Below are 7539 nucleotides of genomic sequence, written 5' to 3'. Positions count from 1 at the left end.
TTCTTAGGGTAGTGATAAAGCGGGATATTAAATCCAAACTACTACTACTACTACTACTCCTCCTCCTCCTCCTCCTCCTCCTCCTCTTCTTCTTCTTCTTCTTCTTCTTCTTCTTCTTCTTCTGTAAGTGACTTAGAAACCTTTTTTTTTGGGGGGGGGTATGTCGAAATAATGGAAATGGTGATGTGTGCTCATTTCCCCCCACTAGTGGGACAAGCATCAGCTAGATAGAGGACTGAATGCAATTGAGGTTAGGAGAATAGCAGAGGGGAAAGGGTTAAGCACCCTTACCTCACTCTGCTCCAGCCTAGATCCTCACTCCCTATCTGCTTTAAGTGTAAATAAATCCATACTGTTTGGATGCAGTACTAAGCCTTAACCATGGTAGCACCTGCAGCTTAAGGGCTCCCACTTGGTCCCTTTCTTCCTCCAGTAAGGAATCAACCTGCAGGAGTTGGCTTAGTGCTCTGCCCAAACTACTGATCATGGTTTGTTTTGCTTCGAGAGAAACAAGCCATAAGCTTTGTTCAGGTGAAACATTAAAACCAGACATACATCTGATCCAGGATGTAAATTAAGGATAGGAGGCATATTATGGATGCCATGTGTGGCAAAGCAAGGCTTCTCACGCATTCCAATATTTCAGATAATTAGTTTTAGATTTGTTTCTGTTTGTGTTCACACCAGGAGTGCTGACCAGGTGTGTGCTCAATGCGTGTGTATGTATGTATGTGTGTATATATGTGCCTTACTGGCAGCACAATCCTAAACATGTCTACTCTGAGTAAGTCCCATTGATTTAAAGCCTAATATTATGAAATATAATAAAAAAATTCCTTCTAGTAGCACCTTTAGAGACCAACTAAGTTTGTTATTGGTATGAGTTTTTGTGTGGTGTGCATGCACACAGAAGCTCATACCAATAACAAACTTAGTTGGTCTCTAAGGTGCTACTGGAAGGATTTTTTTTTTATTTTGTTTCGACTACGGCAGACCAACATGGCTACCTACCTGCAACTAGAATTATGAAATATATGCTTTTAAAAATGTGTGTATATCACAAAAATTGTACAAATATGTGTATATTATGTGGAAATGTGCACCAAAATGCTGAGGAATTCTCATGAGGACTTTTTTCAAAAGAACTCACAAACTGGTGTGAAAATGACCTGTGAACCAAACTTTAGATTGGAGAAATAGGAAATCGAAAGAAACTGAAATGAACTTATTTGCTGAGCCCTAGTGCTCACAGAAATATAGGAACAACCTACAGAACAAGAGAACAACTCACATAACATGTTTATTAATGCCCTGTTTCCTTTTCTCTTTTACTTCCAAGATGCAGCAATAACTTATGAAATGTAGTGTGAAGGCCAAGGACTTAAGACAGTTTTAAAAGGGGATTATACAGATTCATGGAAGAAAAGGCTGTCAATGGCTCGTCATCACGATGGCTATGTATTTCAGCCAGAATCAGAGGCGGCATCTCTAAACACCAGTCGCTAAGGAACCGCAGAAGGAGAAGGAGGGCGCTGCCCTCATGTCCCTTAGGCATCTGGCTGACCACTCAAGGAAACTGGATGCTGGACGAGGTAGGAAGTTGATCTGATCCAGCAGAGTTCTTATTATGTCTGCAACTCAACACAAACACCTTGTTGATGGTCAGTGGGCCAGCCATGACTCCCCTCTTCCCCGCAGCTTTTACTTAGCTGAAATGCTGCCGGCCTCTGAGTGTATCTCTCAGATGGCACCATCTCTTTTGAAAGAGAGAGACATGCCAGGAGCACATCATCAGTCAGGCTCACACACAAAGGAGCAGAGAGACGGCAAGAATCATCCTGACAAACAAAGGGCTAGTTTCACAGGCCAGCGATCACCCCTTAAAAGCCTCCCTCCCCTCCCCACTTTAATGGAAGAAGTAGTGAGTATAAACAGATGATCTCATCCCTTGGCTGGTTCATTCTGTTTCTCCATTACCCACTCAAGAGATGCCAGTGTGTGATTCCCGTACTCTCGGCAAAGCTGAGCCAGAGCAGAAAAGAAAGCACAATTTATGATATGTGTCAGAGAAGTCGCATGTCCTTTATCAAATCTTTCTTTCTTTCTTTCTTTCTTTCTTTCTTTCTTTCTTTCTTTCTTTCTTTCGATCAGAAACAGTTGCCTGATGCTTCCCAGACTTCTGATATAAAAAACACCTTTATTTTCTTCCTCAATTAAAATTGGAGTAGCACTTCCCTCTTACATACTCCTGGGAAGGATTACTTTTAACAGGTGAAAGACAGGCAGGCATTATGGAACAGGATGCAGAAACCGGTGGTTGTTTCTTTAAACAAACCTCAGCTGCGTTCTGATAAAGCACCTGTATTTGGGACACAAATGTTTAACCCAGCCTTTGTCAGACTGGTGCCCTCCAGCCAGATGTTTTGGACTACAGTTCCCATCAGCCCCAGGCTGATGAAGGCTGGGATAGCCATTTCCTCTACTGCACTTTGCAATGCATGTCTATCACCGGTCTGGTTCTCTCTGCACATGCACAGAGGGAGGGGTGGACTAAGGCTCTGTCCACACAACAGCCTGTTGAAGGGACCCTGATTGCATAGGCTCCTGAAGATGCTTAGGGAGTCAGGGCAGCAACCTTCTGGCCTGAAGATGCTTTGCTGCTTCTGTCCATGGCCTCTTGCCTGATGTGTTCACTGCACTCTTGGGCTGGTGAAGAAGTCTGGGAGGCCCTGAATTCCTAGGGCCCGAAGGAAGGTGCCTGTGAAGGTCCTGGCTCTGATTTTATGGGCCATGGTCCAGTGGGAGCCAGTTTAGTGTGCACCAGCCTGCCAGCATCATGTTCCCTGAGTCCCTGATCAGCAACATCAGGACCAGAGCCAGGAACCTGGTCCCCCTCCTCAGCTTGGGGCACCATGGCTTCCGACTTGGAATCTTGGTTGCTGCTGGACCATGAGGCCCTGCACAAAGAACTAGGATGGGCAGAGGGAAGGAGAACAGGAGCAGCTCATCAACAGTTTGTGTGGATAGCTGACTCAGCAGGCCGACAGATCACTTAATCACGGACTTCCTCACTTGAGTTGTACCAATTTCTAAAATGGCACCTAGGCATATAAATTAGCATAGGTTAATAAATATGTGTTGCCCTTAAAAGTGTGTGTGTGTGTGTGTGTGTGTACATGCCTTCTGCATTTCCTTTTCTTTTTTGGATGATGCAGAAGTGGCCATCCCAAGATTGAAAATGTTGCGGGAAAGGGGACAATTTGACAACTCTTCCTGGGCTCGGATAGTTCAGTGGGGCTGGAGAAACAGATAATTCTATCCATTGATTTTTAAATAAGGTTTAGCTCCCATCATAGAATAGCAATGACATCATCTTAAATTCAGGACTACATGCCTTGCATGAGTCATTCAAGAGACTATACCAAGGTGAAGAAAAGAAAGATAACATGACATAATACGGTCTGTGGAGAAACAATTGGTTTGTTGTATAGGCCTCTTCATGGGGGAGTGTTCAATCACAGGGCCTTATCTATAGTTTTTCTTAAGGCTGGATACAGCTGATATAGATATAGATATAAATACAGATATAGATGATAGAGCTATAGCTATAGATATATGGATTCAGCCTGCTGTGTGTTTTTCAGTCTCAGCATCCCTCGATACAACCTGAAAACCTACGTCCAGGAGAATCTTATCCAATTCAGGGCATTCCCAGGCTGTCTCTGTTTTTAGGTGGGTTTCAATCACATGCTAGCAAATTCAGGTTGCACAGTTATGATTGATTTCAAACTCTTGCCCAATAACCCCTCTCCCAAAGTGGGCTTTTTGCAATCTGGGAAGTGACAGAATAAGTGTAGGATAACATTTGCTTGATGTGGCATTGTCTAACCTCCCTGCAAACAAATCAGAATGAATGTTCATCTGGAAGTGACAAAGCTTTTCATCTGTTTCTCAGAGGGCGCTTCAGACTGCTGCTATTTTCAGGTGGGATTCAGTCACATAGTCATAGTATGACTTTGCTTACATTGCATTCTGTAATTTCTAAAGGGCAAGCGGGTGGTGCAGCGGAATTACAAGAGCAGTGCCCTTAAGCACATAGCCACAGGCCCACACCCAGCCATGCTGCTCCTGCTCTCTGGTGACGGGGGTGGAATCAGTGCCGTGGGGATGGTACCTGGAAGAGGAGGGAGCTGTCGAGGAGGAAAGGTGGGCCTCAGAGCCATGCTAGCCACAAACAGGCCTTCATCCCTGACATGTTGGTGGGGAGCTGCCAGTGCTTTGACTCCTTCCCACCGATGCTTCCCAGGAGTCTCCCTGCCCTCAAGCCAAGGGTCATTGTCACAGACGCTTTGTCAGGATGCAGTGATTTCAGCTTTGTATACTTGATTTTATAGTTTATACACTTAGCTGGAGTGCAGCCATCTTGGCTCTTGAGAGAACCTGTATGAATGTGGAGGTGGAACTGTCCATCTTATTTAAGATGATGGTGCTGATGGTGCCATCGTTGTGGCTGGTGCTCTTTCCCGCTGGCACTACAAGCTATGCTATCCTTGCACAGCCCAAATCTCTTCCCGGCCCCCTCCCAGCTGTCTGGCTTTGCTGCCTCCTTTCTCAGCCCTGTTTCTGCTGGAGCCTGTGACCGCTGAAAGAGATTTGACACTGAGTGAGGCTGCTATAAATAGAAAAAGGAGAAAAATCAATAACTAAGAGGCCAGACATAATGCAATTGTAAACCACACTGTATCCCATCCCATAGTGCTTGCTCCCCCCCCCCCCGGTGTCTTGGCTACCTTGCTTATATTCCTCCCCCCCCGCTCCCAATTGACATTTTAACCAAGATGGTGCTCTTCTTGAATACAGAGTATTTTCAGTGACAGGAAATGTACTTAAGAACAGCTCAACGTAGTTCCCCCCCCCCTTTAATTCTATATGCACAACAGTTTCTAATTTCATATTTGGAAAAGTTCTCTTTCTGTTCTCATTCTCACATAGCATGTCCCCAAATAACCTCCAAACATGGGATAGGCAGGGATTTTCATTTAAAAGTCTCAGTACTTCTGAATCACAGATTATTAAATTTATTTTTCCTGGCAAGGCAAAGTCAATTCATAGTTGAAAGCCTTTGAGGCTGGAAATATTACATATCATAATGGCTGTGTAGACTCCTGTCCAGTTTTCAAAGTGCTGAGATGTCCTGTCCCTGCAGTCCATTCACCCAGGTCTGGTTTCCTTGGGAAAGAGGTCACTGTACCAGAATTGTGCGACCAGTTTGGCCACGCTGGGTGCTGTGCTGCAGGGGGAGCCACTACAGCGCTGCACAGTGGATCATGAGAGGCAAAGTCTGCCATTGGCTGGACAATTACTGACATTCTGTGTTATATGGTTTGTGTATGCATACATTCACATACAGGTTGAGCAGATCTCCAAGCCATGCAAAAAAGAAAAGAAGAAAGAAAGGTCAAGCACATGTGAATCAGCCTCCTATTGCAGAGCCCACTGCATTATTCAGTTCTGTTGTGAAATAAAGATAGTACAGTCTCTAAAAGGCTGCACTTATACCCATTTACCCACTCTGAAGTAAGCCACATTGAACTCAGATGTGCATAAGATGGTTCTGTAGACCTCTGGTCAGCAGCTAATTTTCCTGAAGGGTCATTTAGAAGGAGGGGGGGGCACAGGCCCACACATCTGTCCTCTTCAGTGGCCTGTCAGAAAAGCTCCATTGCAAAGGAAGCCAATTTCTTCACACCTCTTTCTCTTTTAAGAGCTAGGAACCTCCAATAGTTGACCTCTATTCTAAACCATTTGGACTTTTATATTTGGATGGGCAGCTACTTGCAAGGTCCACCCAAGACATTGTGCTGCCTGAGGTGAAAGACAAGGTGATAGCTCCTCCCCATTCCAGATATAGAAGATGACTGCGTTGGTGGTTGAATCTTGTTTCAACACTGGTGACTAGGCTGATGTCCTCCCTAGCACACAAGGGCAGCAGGCTAGCTTAGAAGTCACAGGGTAGACTGTGGCCCTCCACGCCTCTCTGTTTGGCCCTTGGAAGTGTCCCCAGGCCACACTTCCCACTTGCCTTGCTTCACAGCCCAAATATGTTGGTCTGACCAGAATGTATCCTTGCTTATTTGGATAAAGAAATGGATAGGAGTATGTGAGGGCGGCTGTGTACACATTCCTGTTTACTCTGCGTCCAGCACGCTCCCACTGCTGCCTTGTGAGGCTGCAGACACACAGCGTTAGCCGCAATACATGTCTATTCTGCAGTTCCCACCAAACCAGGTCCAATCTGATTGAAACTGTAAGTCAAATGGACACCTACTTCCCCTCTCTACCCACTGGTGTCAGACTGTGGGCAACTTGGAAATATATCCAACTATAAGTGCTGCCCACGGTGCTTTTCTCACTGTGCCTAATGGTAGGGATGGCTCTGCCTGGGTCAGGCAAGGAGGGCTCATCCATGGCCACCTGGATTGCTGTTTGACCCTGGGCAAATGATCCTGAGATGGATAGGAGGAGTACGTGGTGGTCGGAAAACGTCTCTGCTTCCTCACCTTCTTTCATAGAATCATAGAGTTGGAAGAGACACAAGGGCCATCGAGTCCAACCCCCTGCCAAGCAGGAAACACCATCAGAGCACTTCTCTTCCCCATGACCTGCAATGTCTTCTCTCTCCCTCCCCCCCAAACCCAATTTGCAGTTAGCATTCTGCCCGCTTCCCTGATGAACAGCGGTGACTTCAAGGAGATGTGATACCTGAGACTTTTAAAAGGCTCACTACTTGACATACTCCTAATGGGTCTGATTGATTCTCAGGCTGTTCCCTGCCCACCCCACCCCCATGAAGGCTGCTGGAAATCAGCATAGATCCTAGCTAAACAGTAGCAAATAATAAGTTGTTCTCTCCATGTCCCCCCAGCCCAGGGAAAAAAAGTTTCTAGTCACAAACTGATGGCTCACATGTGAATGGAAACCACGGGAAGTGGGGGGAGACTGTTTTAGCTTACCTCCCTATGGTGGTTGTCGTTGTGTGCGCGCATACACACATAGCGCTGTGGTTCTTCAGACAGTGCATTACTTTGTGGCAAATGTAGCACATCAGAGAAAAGGGCTTGGACCTTTAGCTGCAACGGCCAGATGGAATGAAGGTTGGGAATCGTGAATACAGAGTGAGTCTCACCAGGCTTAATACGTCGAGAACGGCTGCCGCCTACATCTCCTCTTACTGCTTCAGCTCTAGATGCCTTTTTGCATTTATAGGCAGCTTCCGCAACAGCATGGATGCGACCTTCTAGAGAACAAACACTAACAAGCTTTGGGATGCTACAGTGTTCTACCTCGTGCCAAACAGCTCCATGCACCTCAAAAGCTTTCTTTCTTTGATCAACTCAACATGGCTGACCATCCAAGGAGCTGTGACGCCACATGTGAGAGGGGCTGGATCCATGGGAAAAGTGAGGGGATGCCTCACCAGCCTCTGTCCACATGCCCCTTTTGCAAGCCCACCAGCCTCTGCTTTACATGGGTTTCTCC

Source organism: Podarcis liolepis, assembly GCF_965112155.1.
Source record: "Podarcis liolepis genome assembly, chromosome: 17".
Classification (NCBI taxonomy): Eukaryota; Metazoa; Chordata; class Lepidosauria; order Squamata; family Lacertidae; genus Podarcis; species Podarcis liolepis.
The sequence above is the reverse complement of the archived record's forward strand: the minus strand, read 5'-3'. Positions refer to the sequence as shown.